The following is an 11,434-nucleotide window of genomic DNA, read 5'->3' on the forward strand; positions in this document are numbered from 1 at the left end:
TTGCCCCTGCCTACTGTACCATTTATCCTGCAGCTACAGTCCCTTCCCAGAGGCGTGAATTTGCGCGATTCGCCGCCAGCGAATAAATTCACGAAACGCCAGCGAAAATTTGACGAAAAAATTCGCCGGCGTCAAAAAATTTTTTCAAAAATGGGTGCCGGCGTCAAAAACGAGACAACGGCACAGTTTCGCGAATTTTTCGCCCTTTCACGAATTTCGCAGGAAATTCACTAATTTTTCGGCGAAGCAAAATGTCGCAAATTCACCCATCACTACTCCCTACTATACCTTCTAACCCACAACCACAGTCCCTATCCCACTGCTACTGTTACGCCCCCAGCATTGTTTTATTGTTTAAATTACACCACCTAATGGTTTAGCTAATTGTTTAGATGCCTTGCTATAAAAAATGTCTTTCTTAGGTTACCCTTCTTTACCATGTGTCCTTGTCTAACCCATGAAATGATCAGATTACCTGCCACCTTCATACTGTTCACAGCTATAGAACATAGTCTGAAGTAATCCTACCCCATGCAGCCTTGTGGTAGCATCCATATCTCCCAAAATTTGAAAATCCGAAAGAGGGACGAAAAGTTCTGTCTAACACCAATTTTGTGGCCACACCCCCTACATTTTACAAAATTTGGCAGGTTATGGAAAGTTTAAACACATTTCTAGGGGATATAGTTTATGTTTATGTGTTATTAAATCTTTGGAATTGCCCTTTAAATTGCAAGTCTCACGTCTCCCAAGAGACTACTTATCTTATTAATTACAACCGTATCTAAGTGCAGGTGCTGAGTATTCTGCCTCTTATTTTATTAAGTTTTAGAAACTGTATCTTTTTCTTGCTTCAGTGCAGAACCAACAGAAACTCGTTCCATTTCAGTAACGATCGATTGTGGGCTGAGCTGTCAAAATCAGGAATGTCCTGTGAAAACAAATTAGGAGTTATGAGCATTGTTGGTGGGTATTATGAACCCCCAACTTTGCTCTATAAATGCAGATCATTATTTTCCTGTTTTCTTGTGTTCCTCTTTTTTTATGTAAGTTTATATAGTGAATAAAGTACCCCCTCTTGTAAAATATAAGGATATTATAAGTTACCGAGGAGTTCCATGACCATATAAAAACACGAGGCCGAAGGCCGAGTGTTTTTATACAGGTCATGGAACTCCGAGGTAACTTCTAATATCCTCATATTTTGCAACTGGGGGTACTTTATTTATTATAATACACAAGTTTCAGTGAGTCATGTGACAGAAATGACATCAGAACTCACCGTTTATAACTGATGACATCAGAACTCACCGTTTATAAGGATATAATTTACAAGATATTCATGTCTTTTGTGTATTATAACATAATATGTGCAGCCACCTCATGGCACTGCTATAGTTTAACACAGATGCCATCTACTGTACCTTATGCATATTTACGTACATATGTTAATGTTTCATTGTACCCTCTGCAGGGTTTCGTAGTCTTCAATTGGTGAATCCAGTATGCTTCCCTCAACAACAATTACTTCTCCTTATATTACATTTTGGCTCATCTATAATTTTAAATTGTACTGTATCTTCATGACCCCATCATGTTTCTCCTGAACATGTTACACTACAGCAGATTTGTAGTCCTTGAAACATGTTCCAAAATACGTGTACCAACATCTCACTATTTTTCCCACATATTGGGAGCCACAAAAACACATCAGAAGGTATTCAAGTCTCTTTGATGCACAATTAAAATATCTCCTAATCTCATATATTTTCCCCTTGTTCATGGCCATAAATTGTTTAGAAATTTAGTATTGACAAGATTTGCACCTTGACCTACTGCATTTATAATTACCTTTGTACCTAAGCCAAGAACTGGCCATCTCCAAGTTACTGGAGTTATAAAGTTGTGCGTCCAGAACTCTGGCCAATACGGGATCCTGGAGCAACAACCGCCAATATTTTCTAATAGACCACTCTTCCTCACCAAAAGTGGTGTAGTAGCGTATAGGAGGATTATTATGCATTTTCTTGCCAACAAGGTGGTCCTATCAATTGCCACAGCTTTCTCATAAGCCACCCTTGCCATGTTCATGTCATACCCCCTCTCTATGAACCGATCCGACAACCGCATGGCTTGTAAGTGAAATGTATCCAATGAAGAACAGATCCTCCTCAAATGTATGACCTGTCCCACTGGGACCCCTCTCAGACAACTGGATGGATGAGCACTCAAAGGGGTATATTTATCAAAGAGTGAAATTAAAGATCGCCGCTGTCTGCTAGAGTGAAATTCCGCCACTCTCCGTTCATTTCTATGGGATTTTGAAAGGCATATTTATCAAAGGATGAACTTTCACTTTCACCCATTGATAAATACTCTTTTAAAAAACCCATAAATATACCCCATAACGTGCAATAAAGTATTGTGGGTAATGTCTGTACAGACCTTTAGGTCCCTTACTGTAAACATGACTTGACATTTGTGTGTCATGAGTCTCCATAGTGAAAGTAAATACCTTCACTTGATTATTACAGTAACGGACAAATCCATCCAAGGATAACTCACCCCCTTCACATATGCCTATACAGTCGTCCATATAATGAAAGAATGAAACATTTTATCTCTGTATAGATTCATCATACCAAAAATGTGGAGCCACTCAAACTAACCCATGAATAGGTTGGCATAAGTGGGTGCAAACGAGGCCCCCATAGCGGCCCCACACTTCTGAAAGTCATAATGACCATCAAACAGAAAATAGTTTGATCTCAGTAAAATCTTTATAGATTATAAAAAAAAGCAGACTGTATCTCAGTGAACATTTGTTCAGTATTGAGACAAAAATGGACCGCTTCTATCCCTTGTTCGTGATCAATGGATGAGTATAGAGCCACCACATCCATTGTGAACCACCTATAGTTAGATTTCCATTCAATATCCTGAATCTTATTGATACACATGGTTGTATCCCTCAAATATGTAGGAAGCTGTTCTACAAGTGGTCACAGCAATTTATCAACATAGCATGAAAGCCCTTCACCCAAAGAGCCTAGCCCCACTACAATGGGATGGCCCTGAACATTTGTAAGGGATTTATGGACCTTGGGTAGTACATGGAACACTAGTACAACTGAGGACTCACACTTTAGACATTGGCATTCATTCCAGGACAGTATTTCTTTATCATAACCCACAAACAATATAGTATGTAACTGTTTCAAAAACATGGCTGTGGGATCCTTATTGAGAGTAGTATATGTGGCAGGGTCTTTTAATTGGCACATTATCTCATTATCATAGATAGCAGCATCCAAAACCACTAACGAACACCCCCCCCCGGTTAATAACCGCACTTTGATCTTTACTTAAATCCATTAAGGCCCTTCTCTATATCTGCCTATACTAATTTCTGAAACATCGTAATATGAGAGCTCTTAGAGTTGATAGGATAGAAATCTGATTTCTAAATGTCTAAATGTCTAAATTTCTAAATGTCTAATTCTTGTTGTTCACTCTCCTGCAGCTTCATTCTGTAGATCTTGTAGATTATTTAATACACATAAATCTCTAAATTAATATAACTGGATCTTTTGTTCCTCAACACTAGCCCATGTAAAACGAGCAGACCTTCCCACATTTAATATTTGTATCACTAATGCAGGACATATATCGATATTCAGAGAAAACAATTCATCCCCTGTATCAATTGCATTATCTGTATTGGCAAAATGGCATGTCAATTTCCGAATAAACCTATTTAAATCCAGAATTAGAGAGAAGTTACCACAATTCATCTCTGGTATAAAATTCAGTCCCCTTGATAGTACAGATAATTCATAAATAAATCCTAGATGACAAATTGATCACACTCCCCATAGTTGGCATAGTATTGGACTGAGATTTAGCCTGATCAATATTCATCTGTTTAGAGTTTATGGAATCATACTCTACCAGCGTTGAGACCTTGTGTTCCACCCTATACACTGCATCGGAAGGCTTGGATTTATATCTCTGCCCGCCTTGCCTCTGCTTCTTACAATGCTGTGGGTCCTCCTCACCTCCTTCTTCAGAGTAGATGAATTCCATAGATTGCATGCCTGATGAGTTTTGTTGGAATCGCTGTCTGGTGTCTTTGGGTCTGATCTTAAAAAAAGAAGGTGGTGAGGGCGTACGAGCCATCCGTATATTAATATCACTGCACAGATCTCCCCGACTTTATAATCAAACGAGGTATCTGCCTCTGTTCCATCGGAATACTATTACCGACATGTTGGGGGGAATAAACATAATCATTTGATTTCCATGAATAAACTTGCCAATTTTCATAGTCCGGCTTATCCCTTTGGAACTTGTCCATATTATTAGTTTTTATCACATACTCAAATTGCTGCATTTGTCTCGTGAGGGACTCCTAAGGTACATGTGTAAAAAATTGAAATTTTTTAATTCTCAGGCCGCGGGGGACTAGTTCACATTTAATTTATATGGTAGTTCTCCAGTGAACTGACATCCCACCATAAGCGGATTTTCCACTTCACATTGTGTTCAAGTCTATGAAACAAAAACATAGGATCAGGCAAAAATCCCCTCCTCCATTGGGATCCAAATAAATAGTGATGGCGAATCTTTTTGCCAGGCACGAATTTGCGTAGAATTTCCGAGTTTCACCACCGGCGGTTAAATATACAAATTCGCCGCAAAAAATTTCTCTGGCGTCAACATTTTTTAATGCCGGCGACGGAATTGATGCTGTCGACAATTTAGACTCCATCGATGATTAATGGGTGCCCATTGACTTTAGAGGGCGCCTGCATCAAAATTGGCGTTTTGTGAATTTTTAGCCCATTTCGTGAATACCCGCTAAATTCGTGGTGAAGCAAAACAGGACAAATTCGCCCATCACTACAAATAACTGCAGTCTAGCAACGCAAACATTAGTGGGAGCACTTACCGGTCAGTGTTTGGCTTCAACGTGCTACATGTCCACTGCGATCCTACGCAGCCAATTCATACAAGACGTTTTGCAAACCACGGAGCACCAAGGAAGCCAGTATCCGTAGATTAAAAAATTTAAGTTTATTAAGCAATGATTAAAAATTGCATCAGCATGCCTCGGTAAGTGCTCCCAGTAATATATGCGGTGCTGGACTGTAGTTATTTGGATCTCAATGTGGTGAAGCACCCGGTCTTACGTCTATGTTTGCATCTTTATAGCTTAATTTACAACTGAATTGGGTACTGATTGCATGCAGCTGAAGGACTTTGAATAGCATGGCAGATCAAAATAAAATGAGGCAAGAGGATATAGTGTTTGCAGAGGCAGACTCCTCTTTCGGTTCTAAAGTCGGGGAGATTGTAGAACATGATAGGCCCTCACCACCTTGTTTTTTAGGGTCAGACCCGGAGACACTGGACAGTGATTCCAACAAGACGCATCAGTCATGCAATCTAAGGAGTTTATCTACTCCGAAAAAGGAGGTGATGAGGACCCACAGCTATGTAAGAAGCAGAGGCGAGTGGAGATATAAATCCAAGCCTTCCGATGCGGCATACAGGGAGGAACACACGATCTTAACGCTGGTAGGGTATGATTCCACATGTGTGGGAAAATTAGATACACTAAACTCTAAACAGATGAATATTGATCGGGCTAAATCTCAGGCTGATACTATGCCGACTATACGTAGTGTGATCAACATTTGACTTCAAATTAATTATCTCTACTATCAAGAGGACTGAATTTTATACCAGAAATGAATTGTGATACCTTCTCTAATTCTGAATTTATTCGGACATTGACTTTTTGCCCTTTTGCCAATACAGATAATGCAATTGATAAAGGGGATGAATTGTTTTCTTTGAATATAGATATGTCCTGCATTAGTGATACAAATATTAAATGTGGGCAGGTCTGCTTGTTTGCAGGGGCTAGTGTTGAGGAATGAGTGATCCAGTTATGTGAATTTAGAGATTTATGTGTATTAAATGATCTAAAAGATCTACAGAATGAAGGTGCAGGTGAGTCAACAACAAGAATTAGACACTCGGGAATGAGAAAGAAATCGGATTTTTATCCCATCAACTCTAAGAGCTTTCATAACACGATGTTTCAGAGATTAGTATAGGCAGATATAGAGAAGATGAGAGAGGTCTTTGGGTGTTGTAAATGTGGCAACCTAACAACAGGGGAATATAGGGCCTTGATGGATTTAAGTTTGGTTATTAAACAAGCTGATAAGGGAGGATCGTTAGTGGTTGTATTTAAAGGGATCCTGTCATCAGAAAACATGTTTTTTTCAAAAAACATCAGTTAATAGTGCTACTCCAGCAGAATTCTGCACTGAAATACATTTCTCAAAAGAGGAAACAGATTTTTTGATATTCAATTTTGAAATCTGACATGGGGTTAGATATTTTGTCAATTTCCCAGCTGCCCCTGGTCATGTGACTTGTGCCTGCACTTTAGGAGAGAAATGCTTTCTGGCAGGCTGCTGTTTTTCCTTCTCAATGTAACTGAATGTGTCTCAGTGAGACATGGGTTTTTACTATTGATTGCTGTTCTTAGATCTACCAGGCAGCTGTTATCTTGTGTTAGGGAGCTGTTATCTGGTTACCTTCCCATTGTTCTGTTGTTTGACTGCTGGGGGGGGGGAAAGGGAGGGGGGTGATATCACTCCAACTTGCAGTACAGCAGTAAAGAGTGATTGAAGTTTATCAGAGCACAAGTCACATGATTTGGGGCAGCTGGGAAATTGACAATATGTCTACCCCCATATATTCAAAAATTGAATATAAAAAAATCTGTTGCTCTTTTGAGAAATGGATTTCAGTGAAGAATTATGCTGGAGCAGCATTATTAACTGATTAATTTTGAAAAAAAAAATGTTTTTCCCATGACAGTATCCCTTTAAAGAATAGAGGAGCATTACAAGCTTGTTTGCACCTATGATCTTATTTTATTTACTGGCTCATCTGTGTGTAAGGAATCACTGTACGTGAAGGGATCTTCATAACATTATGTGCAATGCAAATGCTTATTCTGTTAAAGCTGTTCCCAATAGTTTTACTGGTTATTTGTGTAGCAGCAAACATATGGAGCAGAGCTGTAAAACTGGGAGCGATGCAGAAAGGGAAGCCAAGTATATACAACTATGAATGACAGAGAGGGTCTAGCTCATGAGACCTGAAAATCTTATTTCTCTTCCTCCCTATTAAGTAAAAATATTGGGATTCTATGCAATTTTGTGAGATTTAAAACCTACAGTGAATTAGATAGTGACACAGAAAGTCATAATTCTACCCAGCTTCATTTCTACAGCAAAAAATACCTTGCTCACCCTATCGTCCTCTGGATGAAGGAGAGGATCCTGCATTTCTCCCTCAATAATATCTCTTTTACAGTAGGTGAAGTTCACCCACATCAAGTTCAAGCTCTTTGTCAAAGTGAAAGCTGCCTAACTGCTAGCTTATCCTGAGGAAGGAAAAACCCCATCTGTAGCCGCAGATTTTTCCCTTAGGAACAAAATTGATAAATTTTCTGACTACAGTTTGTTTTCATGGAACTATAAAACACATGGTCCATAGATCAAGAACCAGCCTGCAGCCAATGAGAGCATGTACAGTAGAATGTTCCCAACTAAAATACCAAATTGCAGGTTTCACGGTGGGTTAATACTAGTGATGGGCAAATTTGGGCCGTTTCGCTTCGCCGAAAAATTTGTGAAATTCATGCAAAATTCGCAAAATGGCTTACAATTCGTGAAAAGCCCCCCGCGTCTTGCTTTTGACGCTTCAACGTCATCCATTTTTTTCCGACGACGGCAAATTTTCAACAGCGAATCACAGGAATTCACCGCGACTTCTCGTCTGGCGAATAAATTCGTCCATTACTAGTTAATACCAATTCTTTTTTTTATTTGAAGTTTCCACATTAACCCTAAACTTCACAGATCTTTAAATTATATTAAATAGCCATCTGACTTGGGCAGCAAGATCAGACACCTGAGAGTCAATATAACTTATAATAACTGAGTGTGTGCCCAGAGAATTACATATTGCCATATTATTTGCACTGTTTGCACCCATAGAGGTAATAAATACCTGCCACTTTTGCCACATTTCTATTTCTCTCGGTAGAGTACAGTAAGAAATTGTCACTTCCATTATTATCACTGTGGATTTACTATAAGCTGCTTCAAACTTAATGTTTTCTCTTTTCTTGTATTACTCTAGGAGATCATCATGTGGCCACTCCACATGTGGTTCACCAAAGCGCATTGTCATTAGACTTGCCCAGGAAAAGTGCAGCTGAGATTAAAAAGGAGAAAAAGGAGATTAAAGGCTAAATTAAAATGCCTAAACAGAGCCTTACAGGAGATCAAAGCTGTTATCCAACTCTGCACCAGCGCCTAAGTGCTTCTTAAAGCACCCACAGTAACACCAGTTGTTTTTATTTCCTAATTACTCTAGTTACACTATTTCCTTCTCTTCATTCCACCTTCAGTTTTACCAGCAGCACCTCTTCTGAAGGCAGCCAGTTCCACCAGCGGTGCCCCAACCTTCTCTGCTGCATTTCCAAAAGTGGCATCCCATCCTTCTCTACTGCAGTTCCACCAGTGGCGCCCCATCCTTCTTTGCATCAGTTCTACCAGTGGCACCCCATCCTTCTCTGCCGCAGTTCCACCAATGGAGCCCCATTCTTTTCTGCTGCAGTTCCACCAGCGATACCCCCTTTCTGCTGCAGTTCCAGTTGCAGTGGTACCCACCACCAAAATATGGTTTAATACGCAGGAGCACCCTTGAGTCACTTGTCAGACCCTGCATTGATTTTCACTCCATCTGTGAGACTGCAGAAGCTGGGGTCTGCATGCTGCCTGGGGTTCAAAAGAATATAATGCACATCCACCTAGCAGCTTATACTGTATGCTTCCATATTTCCTTCTGTTTCCCTCAGCCTCATTCACTTTATTAAATATGATGCATTGATCCTGGGAGCAAATCCAATTGCTTCCCTGTTGTGAAGCAAATTGGCCCAAGCTTCTCAGGGGGTTTTCACCTTCCTCAGGATAAAAAGCACAACTTAACTAATTATTAATACAGCTGTGAATTACACAAGTTAACCACTGTGTGTGTCATTATTCTGGATATTGGTCTCATGTGGCAGGGGAGAGAGTGTGAGAAGTGACAAAATGATGACTACTTCAGTGCATAGGGCTATGGCAATCTCCACTGAGCACCAATAAACCGACTTACTTTATTAGCACACAAATCCATTCTTTTTATTATTTATATGAAATACTGCTGACTAGTTATGGGGCATCACAGCACAATAATTGGGCCCCTTAAAGTTACACAATTTATGTAATTTATGCAAACCCCACTGACCCCTATTGCCACCTTTTCTGGGGAAAAAATAATGGCCTTCCTATATATTTTTCTTTCTATTACATTAGCAGCAAGCAAGTGGCAACCCTAATTGTCTGACTTAAAAACACATTAATGGGAGTATTTATATGAACTAATTATAGAGTAACATGAGCTGTTTATATTGGGATACATTTACTGAATTATATGAGCATCTCCAACATGAACTTCAGTAGTAGAATGACTTTGACCCACAGCCAGATCAAGAGGACAAGCCAAATATTTTGGTAATACATGCTTGTGTTCATGGGGGGGGAGAAGGGGGCAGACAAATAACTTGTATGGGTCCCCAAAGTTTCTCATGGGGCTCAGGTTTATCATACACCATTCATGCATTTTGAGATCAATAAAACAAGTTCTCCTAATTCATATTTGTCTTTGAAAATACTAATGGAATTACAGTGATATTGCCTGTGAGAATTTGCAATCAAGTGTTTACCAAGTTGTTTGCATAACAGACATGCTTAAGTAAGAATTAGAGAAATCAAAAATGAGTTGAATCAATTATTAACGCACATACATGATACATCTAAAGCGTATGCACCCGGATCATTAATTAGAACACACTGTTTGTTTATCTGAACCCAGTCAAGTGCCCCATCAGGATTGCCCTGTGCAATTTATTCAGTATGTTCAGACCCAAGTCCCAGAGGTTATTGGTCTTTGATTTTGTGTGTGTGTTGCATTTTTCATGGCTGCTCAGTATCGTCCTCACAGTGCGCTGCTCTAGGGCTAATTTGTTATAAGATCGTAACTGCTGTTCTGTTAAGACCATTTTAATAAATTGGAAGCCCATTCTCTATAGACACTATATGAAGCAAACAAGTATTTAATTAGACAGTGTGCAAGGTTTAGGGGGTAGGAACCTAAAGAAGACAAAAATGAGGCAGTGGAAATCGAATTATTCTTTTTCATATTTATGAATACGTGGATCTAAAAAGACTGTTCCCTCTCTTTGGGGCCTTGGTATATTTGTTATTTGTCAGGGTATTTTTGTCTCTGTATTTGTTCATTTTAGCATTTATCTAATGCTTTCTATTAGTTTAGATGGACGTTTTGCTGTTTTATATTGTTGTGCAACTGAACTCTACCGACACATTATGCTGTCCCAGGGACATTGTAGGGCTCCATTACAAATGCCATTTCAGTTTCAGACACAAAACACTTTGTTTCTTTATTCAGAATGCAGCCCTTTTCCCCATCAATTCCATCATACAGTACTTGCAGCCTCTAGGGTAAAGTGCATCTGACACAATTGTGCATAATAAATCAACATATGTTCAACTGCACATGTATGTTTTGTGCTTGGGACTGCATCATTTCTGACCCTCAGCATTACAATTATATTTGTATGTGATCCGTTAGGTGCAAAACTGCTGCACCTATTGAAACAGCCTGCAGTGGGAACAACTCAAGGGATGTTGCATGGTAAACACTCATTAGTGCCAAGCCCCAAACCTACAGCCATGGGAAGCAGATTGCCATCAATAAGAAAAATATGGAAAGACATTCCAAAAATCCAGCTTGCAAAAAAGTCATAAATGTAAAAAAACAAAGTATCTTTATTTAATTTACATGTCCTCTAAACAATCATTTATTGAGTTATAGACTAAAAAAAATTGAATACATCAAATTAATAGAGCTTTCAAGCACAAACCACTGTAAAAAACTTGAAAATCACAAAGGCAAAAAACATCTTCAAAAGGTTAACAAGACCTCTGCCATTAACTTCTACATGACCTAGACCAGTTTTAGCTGGAGTATTTCTTTTATCCCGAAAAATTTGAGTTTTCAGTGAAACTACCCTCGGAAAACTCGGAAAAAGTTTTTCAGGAAAAGACAATGACTTTTAATAAATAACCCCCTTTAAATAATTTTTTTGTTCAAATGATTTTTTAGTAGACTTAAGGTACGGAGATCCAAAATACAGAAAAGATCCCTAATCCGGAAAACCCCAGGCCCTGAGCATTCTGGATAACAGATCCCATACCTGTATATAAATTACACATAC

At 39.1% G+C, this 11,434-nt stretch overlaps 1 long non-coding RNA gene across 2 annotated transcripts in view; it reads left to right on the forward strand.

Moving 5' to 3' along the window:
* Window positions 1–9,788, forward strand: part of LOC121403060 — a 47,742-nt gene extending 37,954 nt beyond the window's left edge. Inside the window, exons 1-2 of one of the 2 annotated variants that reach the window (XR_005967017.1) lie at window positions 700–966; window positions 8,233–9,788. This is a non-coding gene — a long non-coding RNA (uncharacterized LOC121403060). Of the gene's footprint in view, window positions 1–699; window positions 967–8,232 lie in introns of those variants that run through there. The other variant, XR_005967016.1, reaches the window with a different exon arrangement.
* The last annotated feature ends 1,646 nt before the right edge of the window (window positions 9,789–11,434 follow it).

This window comes from Xenopus laevis, chromosome 4L (genome assembly GCF_017654675.1).
Source record: "Xenopus laevis strain J_2021 chromosome 4L, Xenopus_laevis_v10.1, whole genome shotgun sequence".
Classification (NCBI taxonomy): domain Eukaryota; kingdom Metazoa; phylum Chordata; class Amphibia; order Anura; family Pipidae; genus Xenopus; species Xenopus laevis.